A 27,291-nucleotide genomic window follows, 5' to 3' on the forward strand; every position below is an offset into this window, starting at 1 on the left:
AATCAAGAATAATCTGCAGACTTTATAACCTATCCCATTTTATTATATTTGTTCGTTTGTTTCTCTTATCTTCATTCTTGAGACTTTTTTTTCCTCCTCCAATTTGGCCGATTAACTCTCTACCGGTCTTACTCTCTCCTCTCCTTGAACTACACTACCCATAAGTGTTACATCTCCCATTATCTTTTCTCTTCTCTTCCTTTCTCTCTATGAGGGTTGCACTACAAAACCCTTAACTCTCTCTCTCTCTCTCTCCTTTCTTTTTTCTTCTTTTAGTGGTTACCTCTTTTTTTCTCTCACTCTCTTTCTTTTCTCCCTCTATATTAGTTTCTTCCTTTCTCCTTTACATCTCCACTCATTCAAACCTCAATAACAAACAAATTATCTTATCTGGGACTCAAACCTATGTTTGTGGCATTTTGGGGGGTTTTTACTTCACCTTTTTAACTCACTAGCAGTGCTCTCATCCCTGGCTCTCCATATTATCTAGTTCTTGTTCCACTAAATACAATAGTAATTTTTTAATTTGTCCCCCCATTTTTCCATTTTCCTCTTGTTCCTCTCATCATAACTCTTAGACAACCAACACCTAAAAGCAAATCATTTCATTCTTGACCCCAATTTTTTCCTTATTTGCTTTTTGTGGGTCCATACACTCTTTTTTTTTCTTTTTTCTTTCCTTTTTTTTTTTTGCCCCTTTATTACTTTTCCCCAATTCAGGCCCTCCATCACAGGCATTGTTTGTTATAATTCACAGTTCACCACAAGATTTTCTCAAAAAAGAGGGGAGAGGAGAGGAGAGGAAAAAAGGAGGGGGGGGAATAATTTCCTTTTTTTTAATTTTTATTTTATTTTTCTTTATTTCATTATTAATTTTTTTAAAAAAAACAACTCTTTTTGATTTTTTATTTTTTTTATTTTTATTTTTTTTAACTTTTTATTCTTTCTTAAATCTCATTAATACTATCAACAAAACCACACTCAGATGCCATTAAGGAAGAGAAAATCGAATATCATGGATACAAAAGAAAGAGAGGTAACACAGCTAGATGAGGAAAAATCTATGGAGAAAAAATTTAATATATTGGAAACCTTGGAGCTAAATGACAGAGAATTCAAGATAGAAATACTAAAAATCCTCCGAGATATACAAGAAAACACAGAAAGGCAATTTAGGGAGCTCAGAAAACAACTCAATGAACACAAAGAATATATGTCCAAGGAAATTGAAACTATAAAAACAAATCAAACAGAGATGAAAAACTCAATTCACGAGCTGAAAAACGAAATAACAAGCTTAGCTAATAGAACAGGTCAGATAGAAGAGAGGATTAGTGAAATAGAAGACAAGCAACTTGAGGCACAACAGAGAGAAGAAGAAAGAGACTCAAAAATTAAAAAAAATGAGATAGCCCTACAAGAATTATCTGACTCCATCAAAAAGAATAACATAAGAATAATAGGTATATCAGAGGGAGAAGAGAGAGAAAATGGAATGGAGAACATACTCAAACAAATAATAGATGAGAACTTCCCAAGCCTGTGGAAAGAACTAAAGCCTCAAGTTCAAGAAGCAAACAGAACTCCGAGTTTTCTTAACCCCAACAAACCTACTCCAAGGCATATCATAATGAAATTGACACAAACAAACAGCAAAGAAAAAATTCTCAAGGCAGCCAGGGAAAAGAAGAATACAACATATAAAGGAAGGCCCATTAGATTATCATCAGATTTCTCAGCAGAAACTCTACAAGCTAGAAGAGAGTGGACCCCAATATTTAAAGTCCTGAAAGAGAGGAACTTTCAGCCACGAATACTATACCCATCAAAGCTATCCTTCAAATACGAAGGAGAAATAAAAACATTCACAGATACAGAAAAGATGAGGGAATTTATCATCAGAAAACCCCCACTCCAGGAATTACTAAAGGGGGTTCTCCAATCAGATACAAAGAACAAAAAAAAAACAGAGCCACAAGTAAAAGCTCCAAGAAGAACACAATAAAACCAAATTTAAACTGTGACAACAACAAAAAGAAAGAGGGGGAGAAGATGGAGATTAACAGTAGCAAAGGATGATGGAGTGCAAAAGTACTCACAAAATAGTTCGCTACAATGAACAGGGTAGGGACCCTTTTCATTACTCAAAGGTAACCACCATTGAAAAAACCACCACAGAAGCACATGAGATAAAAAAGATAGCAACAGAGGAAAGATGTATGGAATACAACCAAATAAAAACAAAAGATAGAAAAATGAAAGAGAAGGATCAAACAAGACACAAAACTAACAGAAAGCAAGATATAAAATGGCAATAGGGAACTCACAAGTATCAATAATTACACTAAATGTAAACGGATTAAATTCACCAATAAAAAGGCACAGAGTAGCCGAATGGATCAAAAAAGAAAATCCAACTGTATGCTGCCTACAGGAAACTCATCTAAGTAACAAGGATAAAAACAAATTCAAAGTGAAAGGCTGGAAAACAATACTCCAAGCAAATAACATCCAAAAAAAAGCAGGTGTAGCAATACTCATATCGGATAATGCTGACTACAAGACAGGAAAAGTACTCAGAGACAAAAATGGCCATTTCATAATGGCTAAGGGGACACTGAATCAAGAAGACATAACAATTCTTAATATATATGCACCAAACCAAGGAGCACCAAAATATATAAGACAGCTACTTATTGATCTTAAAACAAAAACTGACAAAAATACAATCATACTTGGAGACCTCAATACACCGCTGACGGCTCTAGATCGGTCATCCAAACAGAGAATCAACAAAGACATAGTGGCCTTAAACAAAACACTAGAGCACCTGGATATGATAGACATCTATAGGACATTTCATCCCAAAGTGACTGAGTATACATTTTTCTCCAGTGTACATGGATCATTCTCAAGAATTGACCATATGTTGGGCCACAAAAACAACATCAGCAAATTCAGAAAAATTGAAGTTGTACCAAGCATATTTTCTGATCATAAAGCCTTGAAACTAGAATTCAACTGCAAAAAAGAGGAAAAAAATCCCACAAAAATGTGGAAACTAAACAACATACTTTTAAAAAATGAATGGGTCAAAGAAGAAATAAGTGCAGAGATCAAAAGATATATACAGACTAATGAAAATGACAATACGACATATCAGAATCTATGGGATGCAGCAAAAGCAGTGATAAGAGGGAAGTTCATATCACTTCAGGCATATATGAACAAACAAGAGAGAGCCCAAGTGAACCACTTAACTTCTCACCTTAAGGAACCAGAAAAAGAAGAACAAAGACAACCCAAAACCAGCCGAAGAAAGGAGATAATAAAAATCAGAGCAGAAATAAATGAATTAGAGAACAGAAAAACTATAGAAAAAATTAATAGAACAAGGAGCTGGTTCTTTGAAAAGATCAACAAAATTGACAAACCCTTAGCAAGACTTACCAAAGAAAAAAGAGAAAGAACTCATATAAACAAAATCCAAAATGAAAGAGGAGAAATCACCATGGACACCATAGATATACAAAGAATTATTGTAGAATACTATGAAAAACTTTATGCCACTAAATTCAACAACCTAGAAGAAATGGATAAATTCCTAGAAAAATACAACCTTCCTAGACTGAGTCAAGAAGAAGCAGAAAGCCTAAACAGACCTATCAGTAGAGAAGAAATAGAAAAAACCATTAAAAACCTCCCCAAAAATAAAAGTCCAGGCCCTGATGGCTATACCAGCGAGTTTTATCAAACATTCAAAGAAGACTTGGTTCCTATTCTACTCAAAGTCTTCCAAAAAATTGAAGAAGAAGCAATACTTCCGAACACATTTTATGAGGCCAATATAACCCTCATACCAAAACCAGGCAAGGATGGCACAAAAAAAGAAAACTACAGACCAATATCTCTAATGAATACAGATGCTAAAATACTAAACAAAATACTAGCAAATCAAATACAACAACATATTAAAAAAATAATACATCATGATCAAGTGGGATTCATCCCAGAATCTCAAGGATGGTTCAACATACGTAAAACGGTTAATGTAATACACCATATCAACAAAACAAAGAACAAAAACCACATGATCTTATCAATAGATGCAGAAAAGGCTTTCGATAAAATACAACACAATTTTATGTTTAAGACTCTCAACAAAATGGGTATAGAAGGAAAATATCTCAACATGATAAAGGCCATATATGATAAACCATCAGCTAACATCATATTAAATGGCACTAAACTGAAGGCTTTCCCCCTTAAATCAGGAACAAGACAGGGTTGTCCACTCTCTCCACTCTTATTTAATGTGGTACTAGAAGTTCTAGCCAGAGCAATCAGACAAGACAAAGAAATAAAAGGCATCCATATCGGAAAAGAAGAAGTAAAGGTATCACTTTTTGCAGATGATATGATCCTATACATCGAAAACCCCAAAGAATCCACAAAAAGACTACTAGAAACAATAAGCCAATACAGTAAGGTCGCAGGATACAAAATTAACATACAGAAGTCAATAGCCTTTCTATATGCCAACAATGAAACAACTGAGAAGGAACTCAAAAGAATAATCCCCTTCACGATTGCAACAAAAAAAATAAAATACTTAGGAATAAACATAACAAAGAATGTAAAGGACTTATATAATGAAAACTATAAACCATTGTTAAGGGAAATTGAAAAAGATATAATGAGATGGAAGAATATACCTTGTTCTTGGCTAGGAAGAATAAATATAATCAAGATGGCTATATTACCCAAAGCAATATACAAATTTAATGCAATTCCCATCAAACTTCCAATGACATTTTTTAAAGAAATAGAGCAAAAAATCATCAGATTTATATGGAACTATAAAAAACCCCGAATAGCCAAAGCAATCCTAAAGAAAAAGAATGAAGCTGGGGGCATAACAATACCTGACTTCAAACTCTATTATAGGGCCACGACAATCAAAACAGCATGGTATTGGCAGAAAAATAGACACTCAGACCAATGGAACAGAATAGAAAGTCCAGAAATAAAACCACATATATATAGTCAAATAATTTTTGATAAAGGGGCCAACAACACACAATGGAGAAAAGAAAGCCTCTTCAATAAATGGTGCTGGGAAAACTGGAAAGCCACATGCAAAAGAATGAAACTGGACTACAGTCTCTCCCCCTGTACAAAAATTAACTCAAAATGGATCAAAGATCTAAACATAAGACCTGAAACAATTAAGTACATAGAAGAAGACATAGGTACTCAACTCATGGACCTGGGTTTTAAAGAGCATTTTATGAATTTGACTCCAATGGCAAGAGAAGTGAAGGCAAAAATTAATGAATGGGACTACATCAGACTAAGAAGTTTTTGCTCAGCAAGAGAAACTGATAACAAAATAAACAGAAAGCCAACTAAATGGGAAATGATATTTTCAAACAACAGCTCAGATAAGGGCTTAATATCCAAAATATACAAAGAACTCATAAAACTCAACAACAAACAAACAAACAATCCAATAAAAAAATGGGAAGAGGATATGAATAGACACTTCTCCCAGGAAGAAATACAAATGGCCAACAGATATATGAAAAGATGCTCATCTTCTTTAGCTATTAGAGAAATGCAAATCAAAACGGCAATGAGATACCACCTCACACCTGTTCGATTAGCTGTTATTAGCAAGTCAGGTAATAGCAAATGTTGGAGAGGCTGTGGAGAAAAAGGAACCCTCATCCACTGTTGGTGGGAATGTAAAGTAGTACAACCATTATGGAAGAAAGTATGGTGGTTCCTCAAAAAACTGAAAATAGAACTACCTTATGACCCAGCAATTCCTCTACTGGGTATATATCCCCAAAACTCAGATACATTGATACGTAAAGACACATGCAGCCCCATGTTTATTGCAGCATTGTTCACAGTGGCCAGGACATGGAAACAACCAAAAAGCCCATCAATAGATGACTGGATAAAGAAGATGTGGCACATATACACTATGGAATACTACTCAGCCATAAGAAATGATGACATCGGAACATTTACAGCAAAATGGTGGGATCTTGATAACATGATACGAAGCGAAGTAAGTAAATCAGAAAAAACCAGGAACTGTATTATTCCATACGTAGGTGGGACATAATAGTGAAACTAAGAGACATTGATAAGAGTGTGGTGGTTACAGAGGGGAGGAGGAATGGGAGAGGGAAAGGGGGAGGGGGAGGGGCACAGAGAGAACAAGATAGAGGGTGACGGAGGACAATCTGACTTTGGGTGGTGGGTATGCAACATAATTGAATGACAAGATAACCTGGACTTGTTATCTTTGAATATATGTATCCTGATTTATTGATGTCACCCCATTAAAAAAATAAAATTATAAAAAAAAAAAAAAAAAACAGAGAGAAAGAACATGGCAGCCGGAATGGAAACTGACTGGATGAGTGAACAGATCACAAGACAGGCACTAATTACGATGTAAGCAATCAAGATGAGAGGTCTGATGTAGCTTCAACATTGTCCTTCAGGACATTTATTGTCTTTCAATGGAAAACACAGTTTTGGAAAAATGGCAAGCCAATAATATTTTGACAATTTCTTTTTTCATTTAACTTAAATTATATTTATTATTCTTGAATAGAGCACTTAAAATCACTAGTAACTCCTATATGAAATGTTTCTTATTCATCAAAGTATTGTGGTTTATATAATACTAATCCATAGCTATTTTTCAGGCCTAAAATGGACCCGAGACAGAGTTAAAAATATAGTTCCATCTCCCAAACTCTGGCAGGAAAGGGATCAATAACCAACACATTTGATGGTGAGATACGAGAAGAGCATCTGTCTTCATATTTGAGCAGGAGGCTCAAAGCAAGACTGCAAGCTAACAATACAGTATTGCATGTGTGTGAGAGAGTTGTGTGTGTGCATTAATGTTAAAAAGTGTGGGATTAGCGTGTCTTTTTAAAATGTCTAATGCACTTTGTGACGGTGATGAATAATTCATCAAACAGCCACTGCCGTGCGTATATATATATATTTAATGTGGAAGGTCATCCTCTGTTTTTGAGGTCCTACCCTCACTCCACAGTGCTTCAGAATCCAATTTATGGAAATACCATAAAATGCCATGGTCCCTTGATGCGACGATCCATAGTTTTAATCATTACCATACCTTCAGTTTCTTCAAATTAGTCTTAGGAGCAAAATACTATAGCTTCAACTTGATTTTAGTCATTTATATTTCATGCTTAGCCTGTCCCTTTAGAGGAGTTGAAACCACCACTTCGAGAGGGGTGTGCGCGACGGCAGCGCTGAGAATCCCTGGCCCTGAGTGTCTGCTGTCCCCAGCACCTTCCTGAGCAGCCGTGAGCAGCCCATTAACCCTTTAGAGGAGAAGACATAGAGCCTGGGTGGCCCCTGCTCACTGCTGACCTAGGAAGCAGCTTCTCTGGCGTGAAAGGCGGATGGGGAGACTGAGTGCTGGTTCGGACACAGGGAAAGTGAAGGTGAGGGGGACAGATAGAAATCCTCTGTGCCCGTTTGCTTGCTCGGATAACACCAATATTTCCGAGGCAAGGAGAAAAAATGCAGCATCCCTTTTGATGGGTGGTCATGCTGAGGCTGGAACCCCAAGTGTGGAGCCAATGTGATCTGATGTTGTCGCCAGGGAAGCCAGCAGCCAGGATCCTCGGTTTCCAATGAGCTTGCTCACGTTGTTTGCAGAGGAGTCTGAATCTCATGGAGAAAGTTATTTCTGCAGAGCATCATTGGGTAGGAGGCACTCAGCCAAGCAACTCAGCCATCCAACTCTTAACACATAACCAAATCTTTGAAAGGAAATCGCCATTAAATGTTATGTCCTCCTCCACCAAAAGTAGCATTTTTTTTTTGGAGAAAATATTTTCCTCATAATAAAATTACCATTATGCCAAGTAACATTTAACTTTCTAATTTACCCGTCTTAGGAAGAGAATATTCTAACCTACAAGAACAAAAATATAATCCTACCTTCAAATTCCATCTAGTAAAAATTTTATGCATAATCAACTTAGCCCTTTTGAAATACCAGATGTTTTTAATTCTCTATGTTAATTTAATTCAGGACACAATTTCATAAAAGCAAAGTTATGTTATTCCTTGGACTTGACACTGCTGCAGATTTGTTGTTAAAATTTACTAACTCACTCTTAAGAAAAAACCTTCTACACACTGCTTGAGGAATCAAGTAAGTATGAAATTTATACATGCAAACCAATGTTTGCTGCACCTTCATAAAAGCTGATATAAAAAATATTATGGAAATTCCAGTTTTAACCTTTGGCTCAAGAACACATTCTTTCATTCAGTCAATCACCACCTGACTAAATAGCTGTGTGACAAGTTGTGCTGTTTGGTCCACATTCATGAGGGTATAAGCATTAAATTAGATATCTTGTCATCGGCTGAGGTGGACAACCCTTAACAGGTGATCAAAATAGCATATCGAGCAAATCTGGTAACCTCACTTTGCAGGGTATCTCTGATTATAAATAAATAGCAAGTCCAAAATTTAATTAGATAAGAAAAATGAGACTAAAGATTATATTATAGATTTATTTAAGATAATGATACTTCATCATCTAAACCAGAACCTAGCCTTATTCTGAAATCTCTATTTTATTTTTAGTGCGTCAGAAATTAACTAATTCCCATTCAGCCATTTTCAATTTGGTGTAAAGGTGAGGATGCTGAATGTGTTCTCACCATCATGGGACCGTAAGTCCCCAACTGAATTAGTCAAAACTGCTTATAGAGTAAGTCTGATGAATCCTGAAGTGCTTTTTTTTTTTAAATAAAACATCACAAGACAAGTGATTGTGGTCATTAAGAATTATCCTAGGTTTTATTATTTTTTTTTCCTTTAATAGTCTCATCTTTGATTTCAAAGAAATTTCACTATTTCTTAAAAAGTCCTTGTGGCTCTTTGAAATTCCCAGGAGAAAACCACAGAATTCTCATATCAATAATATTATACATATATCTCTGCTTCTTAAGAGTGTAAATGGCCTGAAAGTTTTAGGCTAAAAACAGGAATGCTATTCTAATTGGTTTAATTTTTAATTGAGTCTATTAGTTTCATCCAAAGATGAGCTCAGTATGCCAACTTCTATGTGGTAATTCCTAAGCCTTCAGGGCAAATTCGCTTTATGTGTTACATTCGCTATTAAAGTAATGGCCCTTGATTATTAAAAGGCAAATAATATTAACAAAATTAAAAAAAACTAAAGAAACTCTGACCTATAACAACCCCACATAAAGTCACTATTATAAATTCCTTGCAAGTTGGTTTTATTGGCATAAGTAGGAAACATTCTTAACAATGATAAATCACATGTATTATCCTGTACTGTTCTCTGTTCCCATCGGATCAAGTTTTAGTCCCTCTCAGCACCCCAGGTTACTGAGGGGCACCCTCTTCTGAATGGTGCCGGTGGTGGTAGCACAGAGGTGGGGGGCTGGGGGCACAGGCCCTGGCCCTGGCCGGGAGTGGGGACCCTTCTAGCGGAGGCCAGGTCAGCAAACCCCACGGAGAGCACCAAAATCACACTCACGCAATCAGCTCTGTTAACCAGCTCTTGCTGGGGAGAAGACTTCTCTGATGGCAATACAACTCAAGAGTATCTACCTATATTGTTTCCTCATCTCTACTTAAATCACAAAACTAGTGATTACAAAAATAAAAGGGGAGAGAGGAGGCTAAACGCTGACTGAATCACCCTATGTTATGTTAAAAATGAGAACTGCTGGCCTTCAATCTGCTTAGTCAAAGGTGGCCGAAACCAATGGGGAGGACAGAGACTGTGTTCTCTGTTTCAGGGTGCTTGCTGGGCAACAACAGCACACTCGGGAGCCCCTCATGGGTGGCTGAACAGAAACAGCATGCCTGGGACTCTGGTTGGGCCTCGTGTGGGTGAAGCCCAACCCAGGAAGGGTGGGCACAGCCCTCCGGGTATGCTGACCAGCGAGCACAGAGCTCGACACACATGAGTAAACTACCCGGTGCTGACCCACAATTGGCGGCTTTAGACCCACAGGCCAATCTGGGGTGCTTTCTGTTAGATTCAGGGAGTACTGGGGCTGCTAAAGAGTGTAACTATTGAAGGAACAGGGAGTGTTGCAAAGAGAGTAACTATTGAAGGAATAGTAAGTGCTGATATGGCTCCTGTGAGGCTGGGAACAAAGAAGGTCAGAGACCCTTATCAGAAGTTTAAGTTTGAAATTCGCCACTAAGCTAAAACCGGCCCCTGTTGCTATGCCGGCCACTGTTGCTATGCTGCGTGTGACCTCCCTAGCCAATAGCTAAACTGCCACATCTGCTTCTGTACTATGCTTGCTCACTTAGGATATATAAGGGCCTGGCTGTAAGCTCCAGGTGCAACTTCCGTTTGCAGCTCCTTATGGGCACGGTGTCTCCGGACATCTTGGGAGTTCAACCCTGCGCAGGTTAAACTGGCCAATAAAGTAACATCTAAACTCCTGAAAGTCTCCGACGTTTGTTCTCGTACCCGGTGGATGCTACATTTTGGGGGCTCGCCCGGGATTCTCCCTTGGTGGAGTTTTGGGTCGGAGACCGGAAGGACAGCTGGAGCTGAGTAAGTATTCACGGAGGATCCTCATTTGGTTTGGTTTTGGGCTCCGGAGCACACAATCCTGAGGTGGTAGGTAGGACGCCACTGGTAACCTACCCAGGGCTTTCAGAAGTGGGACGCTGCTCTTTGAAGTTTGGATATTTGGATTTGTTAACTTTGGGAGTGACCGGTCACATTAGGAATCCGTTTTGCGCTGCGCTGTGCTGCATTTTGTCTGAGCTCAAATGACTGAGTTGAGTGGGAGAGAGACAAGTGTGTTCCTTGTGTTAATAGTGTGTGTTGCCTGTATCCTACCCTTTTTCATTATTCCTGAGTCATCTAGGATGGGACAACAGGAGTCTGTGCCGGGATCCCTGCTCGAGTGCCTGTTGAAGAATTTTTCTGATTTCCAGAAGAGAGCTCAGGGGTACAGAGGTCCACAGCTGAGTCCAGGTTTCCTCCGGACCTTGAGCCAGCTGGAATGGCCTGCATTTAATGTGGGATGGCCCACAGAGGGCACTTTTGACCTTCCAATTTTGTTTGCTGTCAGAGCCACAGTCTATAGGGCTCCCCACCCAGATCAATACCTGTATATGGATGTGTGGGTAGACACAGCCATTTTGCCTCCTCCTCCGGGAGGCGCAGCCATTTTGCCTCTCGGGGAGGCACCGCTGGCACCAGATGCTGGCCCACGGGCACCTCCTTGCCTCATCTATGTGCCTTTTTCCACTAGTGATTTATACAATTGGAAACATCAGAATCCCCCATTTTCCGAGAAACCTCAAGGACTAATATTTCTCCTTGAGACCATTTTTAGGACCCATCAACCCACATGGGATGATTGTCAGCAGATTTTACAAACCCTCTTAACTTCTGAAGAAAGGGACAGAATAATGAGAGAAGCTGCTAAGGTGGTATTAGGAGAAGAAAGGGAAACTTGGGAGGGAAGAAGGGAAATAGAAGATGTTCTCCCGTCTCAACCTCCTACCTGGGACCCTAATACTGCTGGGGGAAGGGACACGCTCCTCCAGTATTGCTGGGCTCTGTTGAGGGGGCTCAAGGCAGCAGCTAGAAAGCCAACCAACTCTAGTAAAGTAAGTGAAGTTATCCAGGGAAGAGAGGAATCCCCAGCAGCCTTTCTAGAGAGACTCATAGAGGCTTATAGAGTATATACCCCTCTAGATCCTGAGGTAGAAGAGAACAGGAGACTAGTAAATATAGCCTTTGTGACTCAGGCCGCTTCAGATATTAGGAAAAAGCTTCAGAAGATTGAGGGGTTCGAGGGAGAGAATAGAAGCAAGCTATTAGAGACAGCCCAGAAGGTGTATGTCAATAGGGATGATCCGGAGGTTGGCAGAGCAAAGGAGGTAGCCAAGATCCTGATTGCTGCTCAGAAACCTCCCCCCAAAGGAAAAGGGGGACAGAGGAAGGGTCAAGGACAGCGAATAGACAAGGATCAAAGCGCCTATCGCAAGGAGAAAGGACACTGGAAGAGAGAGTGCCCAAAGTTGAGGGCCGACAGCCAGAGGCCAAAACAAGCCCCAGAAGTATTGCTCCAAACCTTAGACTGACGGGGCCAGGGCTCCATTCCCGTTGGCTCCCAGGAGCCCATGGTCACCTTAACAGTCGAAGGAAAGGCAATAGACTTCCTAGTCGACACAGGAGCCATCTACTCAGTCCTAAAGAAACCACAGGGCCAGATGCAGAAGACAACTACTAAGATAATAGGGGCAACAGGCAAAGCAGAAGCCTACCCATGGGCCACCTCAAGAATTACTGACTTAGGTCGAGGCACCATCACCCACTCTTTCCTAGTCATTCCAGACTGCCCTTACCCACTGCTTGGAAGGGACTTATTGCGGAAACTTCAGGCCACTATAACCTTCCAATGGGAGGAAAGCCCCACGGGTCAGCATAGAAGTAACTGTCCCACTGTCTGAAGAACACTTACTTGCCACCGTCCTAGAAGGAAAGGAGGCCGAGGAAGGGGTTCCAGACGCCCTGCATGCCCGGGTACCTGAGGTTTGGGCAGAAACCAACCCCCCAGGTTTGGCCGCTCACCAACCGCCTGTCCTGGTGCAATTGCTTAGCACTGCTAGACCGGTTAGGATCAGGCAGTATCAGGTCCCAGCTCGAGCTAGACAGGGCATCGCCCGGCACTTGCAATACCTGCTGTAGGCAGGCATCCTTCGAAGGTGCCAATCAGCCTGGAACACCCCGCTGCTTCCCGTCCAGAAACCGGGGAGCCAAGACTATCATCTGGTCCAGGACTTGTGGGAGGTGAATGCACAGGTAGAGACTATTCATCCCACGGTACCCAATCGTATATCTTACTGAGCTCATTGCCCCCAACCCATACCTATTATTCTGTCCTGGATTTGAAGGATGCCTTCTTTTGTATTCCCCTGGCACCTCAGAGCCACGGGATCTTTGCCTTTGAATGGAATGATCCAGATAATGGACTGGTGGGGCAGTTCACTTGGACCAGACTACCACAAGGGTTTAAGAATTCCCCCACCATTTTTAATGAAGCCCTCAGCAAAGATCTGCAGGCTTTCCGCTCCTCCCATCTGTCAATTGTACTGCTCCAGTATGTGGATGACATCCTCATAGCTGCCAAGGATGAAGGAGAGTGTGAGGAAGCCACCTCGGACCTGCTACAAGATCTCGGGCGAATGGGGTATTGAGTCTCTGCCAAGAAGGCCCAGATTGTGACACAAACTGTAAGTTATTTGGGGTATAACTTACAGAGAGGGCAAAGGACATTGTCCAGCCAGCGAATTCAGACAGTCTTGCAGATCCCCAAGCCTACTAACAAGAGACAGGTACGAGAATTCCTGGGTGCAGTAGGATACAGCCGATTGTGGATATTAGGCTTTGCAGAACGAGCTAAACCCCTGCATGAACTGACTAGGGGTAAGGAAGAGCAGTTCACATGGACAGATAAGGAGAAGCAAGTGTTCCAAGCGCTTAAAGAGGCCCTGGTGACTGCCCCTGCTTTGGCCCTGCCAGATCTGGCCAAACCCTTTCAGCTATTTATAGCAGAAAGGTAGCCTTAGGAGTACTGAGCCAGGAACTTGGACCGTAGAAGAGGCCTGTCGCCTATCTGTCCAAGAAACTTGATCCTGTAGCCTCGGGATGGCCACCATGTCTGAGGGCACTTGCTGCCACCTCCTTACTAGTCAAGGAGGCTAGTAAATTGACTTTAGGGCAGGACATCAAAGTCATTAGGGAACACTACGTAAAGCAAGTGCTGCGAGCACCTCCTGACAGGTGGCTATCTAATGTGCGGCTAATGCAGTATCAGGCTCAGCTGCTGAACCCTCCATCTGTTCAGTTCCTCAAAACTGCGGCCCTGAACCCAGCGACTCCACTTTGGTCCACAGTTGCAAACAAATCCTTGACACAGTGACTGGCTCCCGCCCGGACTTAAGGGATCAAGCATATGGGAAGGCAGACCTGACCCTCTTTACAGATGGGAGCAGTTTTATTAAGGATGGACAGCGACATGCAGAGGCAGCAGTGGCCACGGAAAATAAGGTCCTGTGGCAGAAAGCACTGCCCGCAGGAACATCTGCACAAAGGACAGAGCTAATAGGACTAACCCGAGCCTTACAGATAGCAAAGGGAAAAGTTGCCAACATCTATACTGACAGCCGGTATGCATTCACCACTGCTCATGTCCACGGAGCCATATACAAGGAGAGAGGCTTACTGACAGCAGGGGGGAAAGACATTAAAAATCGCAATGAAATTCTTGCCCTCCTAAACGCCATTTGGGTACTTACTAAAGGTGCCATCATCCACTGCAAAGGACACCAGAGAGGGGACTCACCTATTGTAAAGGGTAACAACCTAGCAGACTCAGCTGCAAGAGAGGCCGTCACTAGGCCACAAGAAAGCCTTCTGCCATTGCTGCCTAAGCCAACACTACCTCTGGATCCTAGATATTCCTTAGAAGAAGAGCAGGAAGGGATGCAGTTGAAAGGGGAGAAAAATCAGCAGGGATAGATAGAGCTTCCTGACTCCCGGCTCTATTTACCCCAGGGAATAGTAAGAGAAATAGTAGGAGTATTCATACTAGTACCCATCTAGGACAAAACAAGCTAGAACAACTTATCAGGAAGTATTATGTAGGGCCCAACATCAGGGATATTGTCCACTCCGTTGTCTCGAGGTGCAGCATCTGTGGCAGAGTAAATGCGCAGAATAAGAAGCTACCCCCCTTATGAGGTATTGGGGGAAAGCTCCGGGAGAACTGTAGGAAATAGATTTCACAGAGATGACCCCTGGGAAGTCAGGTTATAAGTATCTACTAGTATTATTAGACACCTTCTCAGGATGGGTGGAAGCATTCCCCACACGAGGAGAGGCTGCTTCCACAGTCTGCAAAGTCTTATTAAGGGAAATCATACCTAGATATGGCATTCCCCTAGCCCTAGGATCAGACAATGGACCTGCATTCATATCCAGGATATCTCTAGAATTAGCCTCTAAGTTAGGTATTAATTAGAAATTGCATTGCATTTATAGGCCCCAAAGTTCAGCACAGGTAGAAACAATGAACAGGATTCTGAAGGAAACTATAATTAAGCTGAGAGGGGAGACCGGCAAAAACTAGATTGAGCTCCTCCCTTTCGCCCTTTTTAGAACAAGATGTACCCCCCATCTCAATAAATAGACCCCTTATGAAATCTTATTTGGGCAACCTGTGCCCCTTGTATCTCGACTGACCAGAGGGGAACTAGAGATTTCTAATCATAATTTCCTCAGGTCCCTACAGGCCCTTGCTCCAGAGTAGAAAGAAAGGTCATTGAACTGAAGCCTGCCAGGCTTCCCGGCCCCATCAAGGGACATGTCTGTGCTGTGGAAAGAGGGACATGAGAAGGTTTTACAGGTTACTCAGCAAACTGTTCAAAGACTGTCCAAGAGGCACTTCTAGCAGTACACCACCCAAGGACTGACTCCTACGTAGATGGGTCCACACACTATGATCCTGAGCACCCCCACTACTGCCCAGGTAGAAGGCATACCCGCCTGGGTCCACCGCAGCCAGCTGAAGCTTGCAGTCCCAGCAGAGACACCTTTGTGGACAGCGAAGACTGACCCCGCCAACCCTTGTAAGCTGACCCTGAGAAGGACAGCATGCCCTGCTTCAGCCACAAACCAGAAGTTAACTGATCCATGCATGCCTAATGCCTAGAGGAACTAACTAAGGACCCTTTTAATCAGGCTTTAGGAAAAGGGAAACTAGGATAAAAAGAAAGTCAACTTAATTGTCACTAAAGGTTAAAGATTTTTAAATAAAGAGTTTTGACTAGAAAGGAATTGTATAGTTTTGATAATAGAAAGTATAAAATGTAGAGAAACTTTTAAAAAGAAAAGGGAAAAGCAAGTTGTTATGAAGGCCAGTTATTTCTGGATAAGAAAGTGCATAAAAGTTAAAGGTTGAACCAAGGAACACTGAAGAAGCCACACCGAGACTGGTAGGAAAAGCGAAAACGCGGAGAGGGCTGCCCAGCTCCCCGGAGCGAGTGGCAGCAGGGAGAGACTCGCGTGGTGGGAAGTAAGTTTAGCAGAGAGGGGAGGGTCCTGAGCCCCAGGAACAAAGCCCCAGCCTGCAGCCCCAGAGCCCAGAAGAGGCAAAAGGACAGTATTTAGCTGGAAACAAGTCATGATACTGTTTCTGAGAAAGAGTCTGATTTCTCAGACCCAGGATCCTTCTTAAAGGGACCGCACAGAACATCTCTCTCACAACCACTCACCCGGGGCTCCTGAGGACGGGGGGAGAGGAGAGGACCAGAGTAACAGGAAGAGAGTGCAATCTAGGAGGCACAGGGAGAAACATTTTGGGAGATAGCCACCCCCCTAACCCCTGGGACGAGTCACTCCCCAAAGCTGAAGTGAATATTTCCCCCGGAAACAGCAATACCAGCAAAGGGAAGCAGGAGAGCAGCCAAACAAGCTCCCCCGCAGCATTCAGAGCAGAGTCGCATAGAAGGGGGGAGCTTTCAGGTCTACAGTAGTGAGTCTTAGGGTCCGAGCTGCAACGCCCCCACCCACGTGGCTGAGGGCTCGCCGGAGGGCCGGCGGCAGAGGGAGACAAAAGCGCGGTTCTGCTGGCAGGGGGGGAAGCCAGCTGGCCACCACTGGGCTCAGGAGTGAGCTCAATCTTGCCCGGCTGGGGAGAAGGGAGCGTGCAAAAACTGTCAAGCTCAGCTGCCGGCAGCCTGTAATCCAGCCTGCGGGAGAAGGGCGAGAACGCCAGAAAGGGTGGAGACCAGCCCCTGAGCAAGGGCAGAGGAGCACAGCCTTGCCCCACCCGTGCAACCCAGGCTTGCAGTCTGACTTGGTAGCTGGCTCCTCCCGCGGGGGTAAAGCCAAAAGCCCAGAAGAGGTGGAGTTCTGCTGCTGAGCTGAGCTTGGGCACGCAGTCCTGCCCGGCGGTAGAGCCAAGGCTAGCAGCCGTTTCTCAAGTGGGCTTCTTATGCAAGGGCAGGGCAAAAGCCTGGAAACAGGTGGAGACCCGCAGCTGAGCAAAGGTGCTTGCCAGTGCCCTCAGGACCAAGCATAACGTCACACACAGGGGCAGGACAAAGGCCAAGGCCAACAACGCTTGTGCACCCGAGCGCGTGCTCATAGCCACTCCCGTGAAGAGAAAATGCGGAGGCAGAGAAATACAACACAAATAAACCAAGAGAAATCCTCAGAAAAGGACCTAAGTGAATCAGATATAACCAAATTACCAGATGCAGAGTTTAAAATAACGATTGTTAGGATGCTCAAAAATATTAGAACAACCATAGATGGCCATTACGAAAACCTAAATAAAGCGATAACAAATATAAAAAAGGACATTGAAATAATAAAGAAGAATCAGTCAGAAATGACAAATACAATATCTGAAATAAAGAATACAATGGAAGAAATTAAAAGCAGGATGGATGAAGCAGAGAATCGAATCAGCAAGTTAGAGGACACGATAAATAAAGGCACAGAAGCAGAGCAGAAAAAAGAAAAGAGACTCAAAAAGTCTGAAGAAACTCTAAGAGAGCTCTGTGACAACATGAAGAGAAATAACATCTGCATCATAGGGGTTCCTGAAGAAGAAGAGAAAGAACAAGGGATAGAGACTTTGTTCAAACATATTATAGTGGAAAACTTCCCCCAATTAAGGCAGGAAAACATTTCACATGTTCAGGAAGCACAGAGAACTCCATTAAGGAGAAACCCAAAGAAACCAAAACCAAGACACATCATAATTAAAATACCAAAGCTAAGTGATAAAGAGAAAATATTAAAAGCTGCTAGAGAAAAAAAGACTATCACCTACAAAGGAGCCCCCATAAGGATGACTTCTGACTTCTCAACAGAAACACTTGAGGCCAGAAGGGAATGGCAAGAAATATTCAAAGTAATGCAGAACAAGAATATACATCCAAGACTACTTTTTCCAGCAAGGCTATCATTTAAAATTGAAAAAGAAATAAAAAGCTTTACAGACAAAAAAAAAAAAAAAAAAAAACTCAAGGAATTCACTGAAACCAAACCAAGGTTGCAAGAAATGCTAAGGGACCTGTTGGAAACAGACCAAAGGAAAAAAAGAATATAGCAAAAGAGGAATACAGTTTTAAAGAAAAAAAAATGGCAATAAACAATTACATATCAGTAATAACCTTAAATGTTAATAGATTAAATGATCCGATCAAGAGATATAGGGTAGCTGCATGAATAAGAAAACAGGACCCATACATATGCTGTCTACAAGAGACACATCTTAAATCAAAAGATGAACACAGACTGAAGATAAAAGGATGGGAAAATATATTTCATGCAAATGGAAACGAAAAAAAAAGCTGGGGTAGAAATACTTATATCAGACAAAATGGACTTTAAAACAAAGACCATAGTTAGAGATAAAGAAGGTCACTACATAATGATAAAGGGAGCAATCCAAAAGGAAGATATAACCATTATAAATATCTACACACCTAATATAGGAGCACCTAAATATATAAAGCAGACTTTGATAGACTTAAAGGGCGAGATCAACAGCAATACTATAATAGTAGAGGATTTCAATACCCCATTAACGTCATTAGATAGATCCTCAAGAAAGAAAATTAACAAAGAAACAGCAGACTTAAAGGACATATTAGATCAACTAGATTTAATGGATATCTTCAGAACCTTTCACCCTAAGACAGCAGAATATACATTCTTTTCAAGCGCTCATGGTACATTCTCTAGAATAGACCACATATTAGGGCACAAAAGCGGTCTCAACAAATTTAAGAAGATTGAAATCATATCGAGCACTTTCTCTGATCACAATGGCATTAAACTAGAAATCAAACACAATAGAAAAATTGAAAAACATTCAAACACTTGGAAACTAAATAGCACGTTATTAAATAATGAATGGGTTAACACTGAGATCAAAGAAAAAATTAAAAAATTCCTAGAAACAAACGATAATGAGCACACCTCAACTCAAAATTTATGGGACACAGCAAATGCAGTCCTGAGAGGGAAGTTTATAGCATTAAAGGCATACCTCAAGAAGCTAGAAAAAGCTCAAATAAACAACTTAACCCTGCATCTAAAAGAACTAGAAAAAGAACAGCAAGTAAAGCCCAGAGCAAGTAGAAGGAAGGAAATAATAAAGATCAGAGCAGAAATAAATGACATAGAGGCTAAAGAAACAATACAAAAGATCAATGAAACCAGGAGCTGGTTCTTTGAAAAGGTAAACAAGATCGATGAACCTTTAACGAGATTCACCAAGAAAAAAAGAGAGAGGACTCAAATAAATAAAATTAGAAATGAGAGTGGAGAAATAACAACTGACACAACAGAAATACAAAATATTGTAAGAAAATATTATGAAGAACTGTACGCCAAAAATTAGACAACCTAGATGAAATGGACAAATTCCTTGAATCATATAATCTTCCAAAAATCAATCTGGAAGAATCAGAAAACCTAAACAGACCAAAATTACAATAAATGAGATTGAAACAGTTATCAAAAAACTCCCAACAAAGAAAAGTCCTGGGCCTGATGGCTTCACAAGTGAATTCTACCAAATATTCAAAGGAGAACTAACTCCTATCCTTCTCAAGCTATTTCAAAAAATTCAAGAGGAAGGAAGACTTCCAAACTCCTTTTATGAGGCGAGCATAATTCTGATTCCAAAACCAGGCAAAGACAACACAAAAAAAGAAAATTATAGGCCAATATCCCTGATGAACTTAGATGCAAAAATCCTCAACAAAATATTAGCAAATCGGATCCAGCAATATATTAAAAAAATCATACACCATGATCAAGTGGGATTTATTCTTGGGAGGAAAGGCTGGTACAATATTTGCAAATCAATCAATGTGATTTATCACATAAACAAAAGAAAGGAGAAAAACCACATGATAATTTCAATAGATGCAGAAAAAGCATTTGATAAAGTCCAGCACTCATTCATGATCAAAACTCTCAGCAAGGTGGGAATACAGGGAACATACCTCAACATGATAAAGGCCATCTATGACAAACCCACAGCCAATATCATACTCAAGGGCAAAAATTAAAAGCAATCCCCTTAAGATCAGGAACAATGCAGGGCTGCCCCTTTCACCACTCTTATTCAATATAGTTCTGGAAGTCCTAGCCACAGCAATCAGACAAGAAAAAGAAATAAAAGGCATCCAAATTGGAAAAGAAGAAGTAAATTATCATTATTTGCAGATGATATGATATTGTATATAGAAAACCCTAAAGTCTCAGTCAAAAAACTACTAGACCTGATAAATGAATTTGGCAGGGTGGCAGGATATAAAATCAATACTCAGAAATCAGAGGCATTTTTATACACTAATAATGAACTGTCAGAAAGTGAAATCAAGGAATCAATCCCCTTTACCATTGCAACCAAAAAAATAAAGTATCTAGGAATAAATCTAACCAAGGAGATTAAAGACTTGTACTCAGAAAATTATAAAACATTGATAAAAGAAATCAGGGAAGATACGAATAAGTGGAGGCATATACCTTGCTCATGGTTAGGAAGAATAAACATCATTAAAATGTCTATATTATGCAAAGCAATTTATAAGTTCAATGCAATACCGATTAAAATACCAATGACTTACTTCAAAGATATAGAACACATATTCCAAAAATTTATATGGAACCAAAAGAGAACACTAATAGCCTCAGCAATCTTGAAAAGGAAGAATAAAGCGGGAGGTATCACACTTTCGGATATCAAGTTATATTATAAGGCCATTGTACTCAAAACAGCATGGTACTGGCATAAGAACAGGCACATAGATCAATGGAACAGAACTGAGAACCCAGAAATAAACCCACAGTTCTATGGACAACTGATATTTGACAAAGGAGGTAAGGAACAAATGGTGTTGGGAAAATTGGACAGCTACCTGAAAAAAAATGAAACTAGACCACCAACTTACACCACTCAAAAAATAAACTCAAAATGAATAAAAGACTTAAATGTAAGCCGTGAAACCATAAGCATCTTAGAAGAAAAGATAGGTAGTAAGCTCTCTGACATCTCTCGCAGCAATATATTTGCTGATTTGTCTCCACAGGCAAGTGAAATAAAAGACAGGATGAACAAATGGGACTTTATCAAACTAAAAAGCTTCTGCAAAGCTAAAGAGAATAAGAACAGAATAAAAAGACAAACACACAATGGGAGAATATATTTGAAATTGTGTCTAATAAGGGGTTAATAACCAAAATTTATAAAGAATTTGTAAAACTTAATACCAGGAAGACAAACAATCCAATCCAAAAATGGGCAAAAGAAATGAATAGACACTCTTCCAAAGAGGACACACAGATGGCCAATAGGCACATGAAAAAATGTTCAACATCACTAATGATTAGAGAAATGCAAATTAAAACCACAATGAGATATCACCTCACACCAGTCAGAATGGCGCTCATCAATAAAACAACACAGAATAAGTGCTGGCGAGGATGTGGAGAAAAGGGAACCCTCCTGCACTGCTGGTGGGAATGCAGACTGGTGCAGCCACTGTGGAAAACCGTATGGAGATTCCTCAAGAAATTAAAAATCGAACTGCCTTTTGACCCAGCTATACCACTGTTAGGAATATACCCCAAGAACACCATAGCACTGTTTGAAAAGAAGAAATGCACCCCCATGTTTATGGCAGCATTGTTCACAATAGCAAAGATCTGGAAACAGCCCAAGTGTCCATAAGAGGACGAGTGGATTAAGAAGCTTTGGTATATATATACTATGGAATACTACTCAGCCATAAGAAATGATGACATAGGATCTTTTACAACAACATGGATGGGCCTTGATAACATTATAGTGAGTGAAAGAAGTAAATCAGAAAAAACTAAGAACTATATGATTCCATACATAGGTGGGACATAAAGATGAGACTCAGAGACATGGACAACAGTGTTGGGGTTTCAGGGTGGGGGGGAGGAGAGGGAGGGGGTTAGGGGAGGGGAGGGGCACAAAGATCATGGCTTTTCAGCATTTGCCATATTCCCCTCTTAATCTATAAACAGACAGCAAATATTTACTTATGGTGTTTCCACTATAAAGACTGCTGTCTTAGGGACAAATGCTAATGAACTATTTCAGCAGTTCCTCCTTCTTCAAAGTCTTATATGTCAACATATAGCTCCATTTTTCATAGGACATACTCAAGCTCACTCCATGCTCCCTGGAGCTTTAGCACAAGGGAATGCCCTTTTTTTCTTTTCTTTTTTTTTGTTATTGTATTTTTTCTTTTATTTATTTATTTTTTTGTATTTTTCTGAAGATGGAAATGGGGAGGCAGACAGACAGACTCCCGCATGCGCCTGACTGGGTTCTGCCTGGCATGCCTACCGGGGGGGATGCTCTGCCCATCTGGGGTGTTGCTCTGTTGCAACCAGAGCCATTATAGCACCTGAGGCAGAGGCCATGGGGCCATTTTTAGTGCCCGGGGTGGCTTTGCTCTGGTGGAGCCTTGGCTGAGGGAGGGGAAGAGAGAGACAGAGAGGAAGGAGAGGAGGAGGGGTGGAGAAGTAGATGGGTGATTCTTCTGTGTGCTCTGACTGGGAATCGAACCCGGGAATCCTGCACACCAGGCCAATGCTCTACCACTGAGCCAACTGTCCAGGGCCTAGGAATGCCCTTGTTGATCAAGCTACCCAAAAGAAAATTATATGAAGCAACCATGACAGACCGAGCAAGTCAGTCTCATACTATTCGTCACCAGAATGCTGCAGCCTGGTGTAAACAGTTTCAACTTTCTCGGGAAGCAGCACGGCAGATTGGGAAATCCTGTCCAAGGGGTCCTATACTGCCCCTTCATTTGGAGTTAACCCTCAAGGACCCCTACCAGGACAACTTTGGCAGATGGATGTTACTCATATACCTTCATTTGGCACAGTCGTATGTCCACATTACAGTGGATACGGATCTATAGTAACCTCTGTCAGAACATTAGAGGCTGCTAAACATGTTATAGCTCATTGTCTGTATGCGTTGTTCTATTATTGGATTTCCTAAACTGGCTAAACTGAAAATGCTCCTGCATATGTAGCAAAAGCATTTACTGTATTTTGTCATGCTTACAATCTTTAAAGTTAAGGTATTATTAAAGTGTACTCACCAAACATTTTAAGGTCAATTAAAAAAATTTTAAAAGGGGGTAGTCATATCCTGGAACTCCTACGGGTCTACCATATCATGCTTCTTACTTAAAAAAAGAAAATTTACATTTCTTTTGAATGCTGATGAACAGGAGACACCAAATCTTTTTCACCTGCAAACTACTACCTTCTTTATTAGATCCAGCTAATAACACTGTTTTGTCTTTTTCCAAATAACTCCAGATATATGGAAAAAAATTATATAGGCAGATAGGGATCCTCAAACCCCTCAGGGAGATCTTCTGGGCATGGCTTTTAAGATACCTAGAGGCAGAAAAAGCCCAATAGAGATCAGGGGATCTACCAGCTTTTAGGATACACCCTTAAAGGCTCCAACGCCCCAAAGGGGTCTCATAGGATGTCATCTGGGTCCTGCTTCAATAGTGGAAAGGAAGGTCATTGAGCTAAAGCCTGCCAGGCTTACATGCCTCTGCTGTGAGGAAACAGGGACACTGGAAGGTAGGCTTCCCCCTCGCTCTTCTAAGGGAGGGTTCAGTCTCTTCCAGCCCTGCCCCAGCCACCTATGACCTAACCTTGCCCAGAAAGTTGGGGTTTGCCACTGAAGGCTGAAGGTGCCCACGGCCGTCAGCCCCATCTACGACACTGTGGACAAGCCTAGGGTATTTCTTCCAAGAAGCAGGTAAACTGATCTCATTTGCACAAGGGCCACTTAATTATGTTTTGCCTGAATAGTCAGGTTTTTTATTCTTCCCTCGAAGATCTCTGTTGTGGGTGTTGATAGTCCTATTTTCTGCTGCTTTGCTTAAGATATAGTGTTTCCTTTATCTCTCCTACCTCAATGCCCCACTCATATTTCAGGCTGGGACCTACTCCTAATTTAGAGCTCTCTTTCCTCCTTTTGCCAACTTCTATTATGAATCTACCTTTGCCACCAGCTTAGTGTATCCCAAGGTTCTCTTGACCATGCCACAGTCGCAGAGCTCCAGGGAAAAGTAACCTGGTCTCATCTCTCCAGGCAGAAGCTCCATATCCACACATGCTGCAAATGGCTTTTCCAGTCTACCTGAATCATTACCAGCTAGAAGCAGTGGTCATTGGGAGTTGGACATGAGCTGAAAAGTATAGAATGGTGACAACAATTCCAGTGCCATGAGGACTTTTCCTGGATGTGGACTTTTCTTGGATTCCTGCTCCCTGTGACAGCTCCTAACAGACTGAACTGTGGTTGGGTTGCATTTTTCAGGGATTTGGCATGGTGATGGGGCCAACTTGGACTTGGTGAACATGTTAAGGACACTACTCTTTTATGGATTCTTGCTGTATTGGCCAAGAGTTTGCTTAAAGGCTTTTAATCACTGTAAAAAAAAAAATAGAAGACTGGATAAAGAAGATGGGGTACATATACACCATGGTATACTATTCAGCTAGAAGAAATGATGACATTGGATCACTTACAGCAGAATGGTGGAATCTTGATAACATTATGCAGAGTAAAATAAGTGAATCAGAAAAAAAACAAGAACTGCAGGATTTCATACATTGGTGGGACATAAAAATGAGACTAAGAGACATGGACAGGCGTGGGGTGGTTACAGAGGGTGGGGGAGGGGATGAGGGAGAGGGGGAGGGGGAGGGGGAGCGGTACAAAGAAAACTGGATAGAGGGTGACGGAGGACGATTTCTCTTTGGGTGATGGGTATGCAACAGAGCTAAATCACAAGATAACTGGAAATGTTTTCTTTCAATATATGTAACCTGATTTATTAATGTCACCCCATTAAAATAAAATTTTATTTATAAAAGAAAAGTTAAAGTTTATGTAATTTGCAGAAGGTTTGTGCAAGTTGTAAGAAGTTAGTGCAGAGAAGAAAAATATGAGGCAGGACCATAAATTGCCTTTTTACACTCCCAGTCCATTTCTAGGAAGACAAAGACCACACCACCAAGAGATGTATGCCCTAGATTTATTGGATAAGGTATTTCCCTTCTTTAACAATACACAGCCTGAAATTACAGAATCTTGTTGGCTTTGCCTTAGTCCCAGACCCCCTTTCTATATAGGGCTAGGAGCCAACACCTTGAGAGAAGGGGAACTGGCTCCCACTACAGTAACCCTTACGAGGGGCTGAAACCAGGATCAGATAAAGGAGTGTGTCTCAGAAGGATCTCTCACTTTAGCAGAGTTCCATGGGAAAGGAACCTGCTACCTCCCAGCAAATTTCACCTTAGGTAATTCCAATTACAGTGACTATTGCCTTAACCAAGATACCCTACCTGCCACCCTAGAAGGCCCAAAAGTAACGAAGGCACCTGAAGGACTATGGTTTGTGTGCACTCAAGGCATCTTCAAGTGTATAGTCCCCACTCATCCTGAACTTTGTGTAAGTGCTTATATTATTCCACAAGTATATCTGTATGGGGAAACCCCGAATTCCTTGTTGCTCCCCCGAGGCAGGCAAAATGAGCTCCACTCCTTATCCCTATCATAGCTACCATAGGAATTGCAGGGTCAGCAGCAGTAGGGACAGCATCCCTCATTCAAGGGGAACTTACCCTCAGACAGCTATCCAAGACATTCTCCAAAGATATTGTGCTTCTCCAAAACCAGGTAATATACCTTGAGAAGCAAATAGACTCCCTAGCTGAGGTAGCCCTTCAGAATAGGAGAGGGCTAGACCTCCTCCTCCTTGAGCAAGGAGGACTGTGTGCTGCTTTAAGAGAAGAATGTTGTTTTTACGCTAACCACTCTGGAGTAATTAGAGAGAATATCAAGATACTTGCAAACAGATTAAAGAATAGTAACCTAGAAGAAGACACCCCTAGCTGGTATGCCTCTATGTTCAAGACTTCTCCTTAGTTAACTACCCTCATATCCACAATTGCTGGACCCCTCCTATTATTATTACTGGCTCTTACTTTTGGACCAATAATCCTTAATAAGCTCCTTGCGTTCATAAAGGAGAGGATAGATGTAGTAAAGTTAATGGTTCTGTCTCAACCTTACACCAGTCTCCCCACTGATGAAGAATCAAGGGTTTGATTTATACCCAAAAGAGATGGGGGAATGTTAGATTCAAGGAGTACTGGGGCTGCCAAAGAGTGTAACTATTGAAGGAACAGGGAGTGTTGCAAAGAGTGTAACTATTGAAGGAACAGGGAGTGCTGATAGGGCCCCTGTGAGGCTGGGAACAATGAAGGTCAGAGACCCTTATCAGAAGTTTAGGTTTGAAATTGGCCACTAAGCTAAAACCGGCCCCTGTTGCTATGCCGGCCCCTGTTGCTATGCTGCGTGTGACCTCCCTAGCCAATAGCTAAACTGCCACATCTGCTTCTGTACTATGCTTGCTCACTTAAGATATATAAGGGCCTGGCTGTAAACTCCAGATGCAGCTTCCGTTTGCAGCTCCTTGTGGGCACGGTGTCTCCGGACATCTTGGGAGTTCTCCCCTGTGCAGGTTAAACTGGCCAATAAAGTAACATCTTAACTCCTGAAAGTCTCCAACGTTTGTTCTCATACCCGGTGGATGCTACACTTTCCCATTTGCCCTTTCTTTTCTGGCAGACTGAACAGATAACGCCCTCAAAGCCATTCAGGAGGGAATGACACTGTAAAACAGCAGGTATTTGTGTTGATTTCTCAGGCAAACGCACGCTGTGGTTGAAGGTATTTACAAAGCCTAGACCCACCTCCCCTTCAGTGTCAACAACCTGCTTCCATTGGGTGGCCAGGACTCAGACCACAGGACTGCGGACAGCGGGCCCTCACTCCCTGGTCCTTGTCAAGGTCCAGAGAGGCCTTCCAGGTTGTGTGAGCCCCATTTTATGGCAGCAATTACTTTCTTTTTGGTTGTAAACAACAGAATGTGCAGGATGGGTCACAAGATACCGTTTTCCCCACCACTCTGCAAATATCAAATTGGGGCGTGACTCCACAGTCAGCCTGTCACTTTAAGAGCAGTCAACTAGAGACTGTGACAATGTGCGGGCTTCGCATTCTGGAGCTAGACAGCGAGGC

The sequence above is a fragment of the Saccopteryx bilineata genome, chromosome 1 (assembly GCF_036850765.1).
Source record: "Saccopteryx bilineata isolate mSacBil1 chromosome 1, mSacBil1_pri_phased_curated, whole genome shotgun sequence".
Lineage (NCBI taxonomy): Eukaryota > Metazoa > Chordata > Mammalia > Chiroptera > Emballonuridae > Saccopteryx > Saccopteryx bilineata.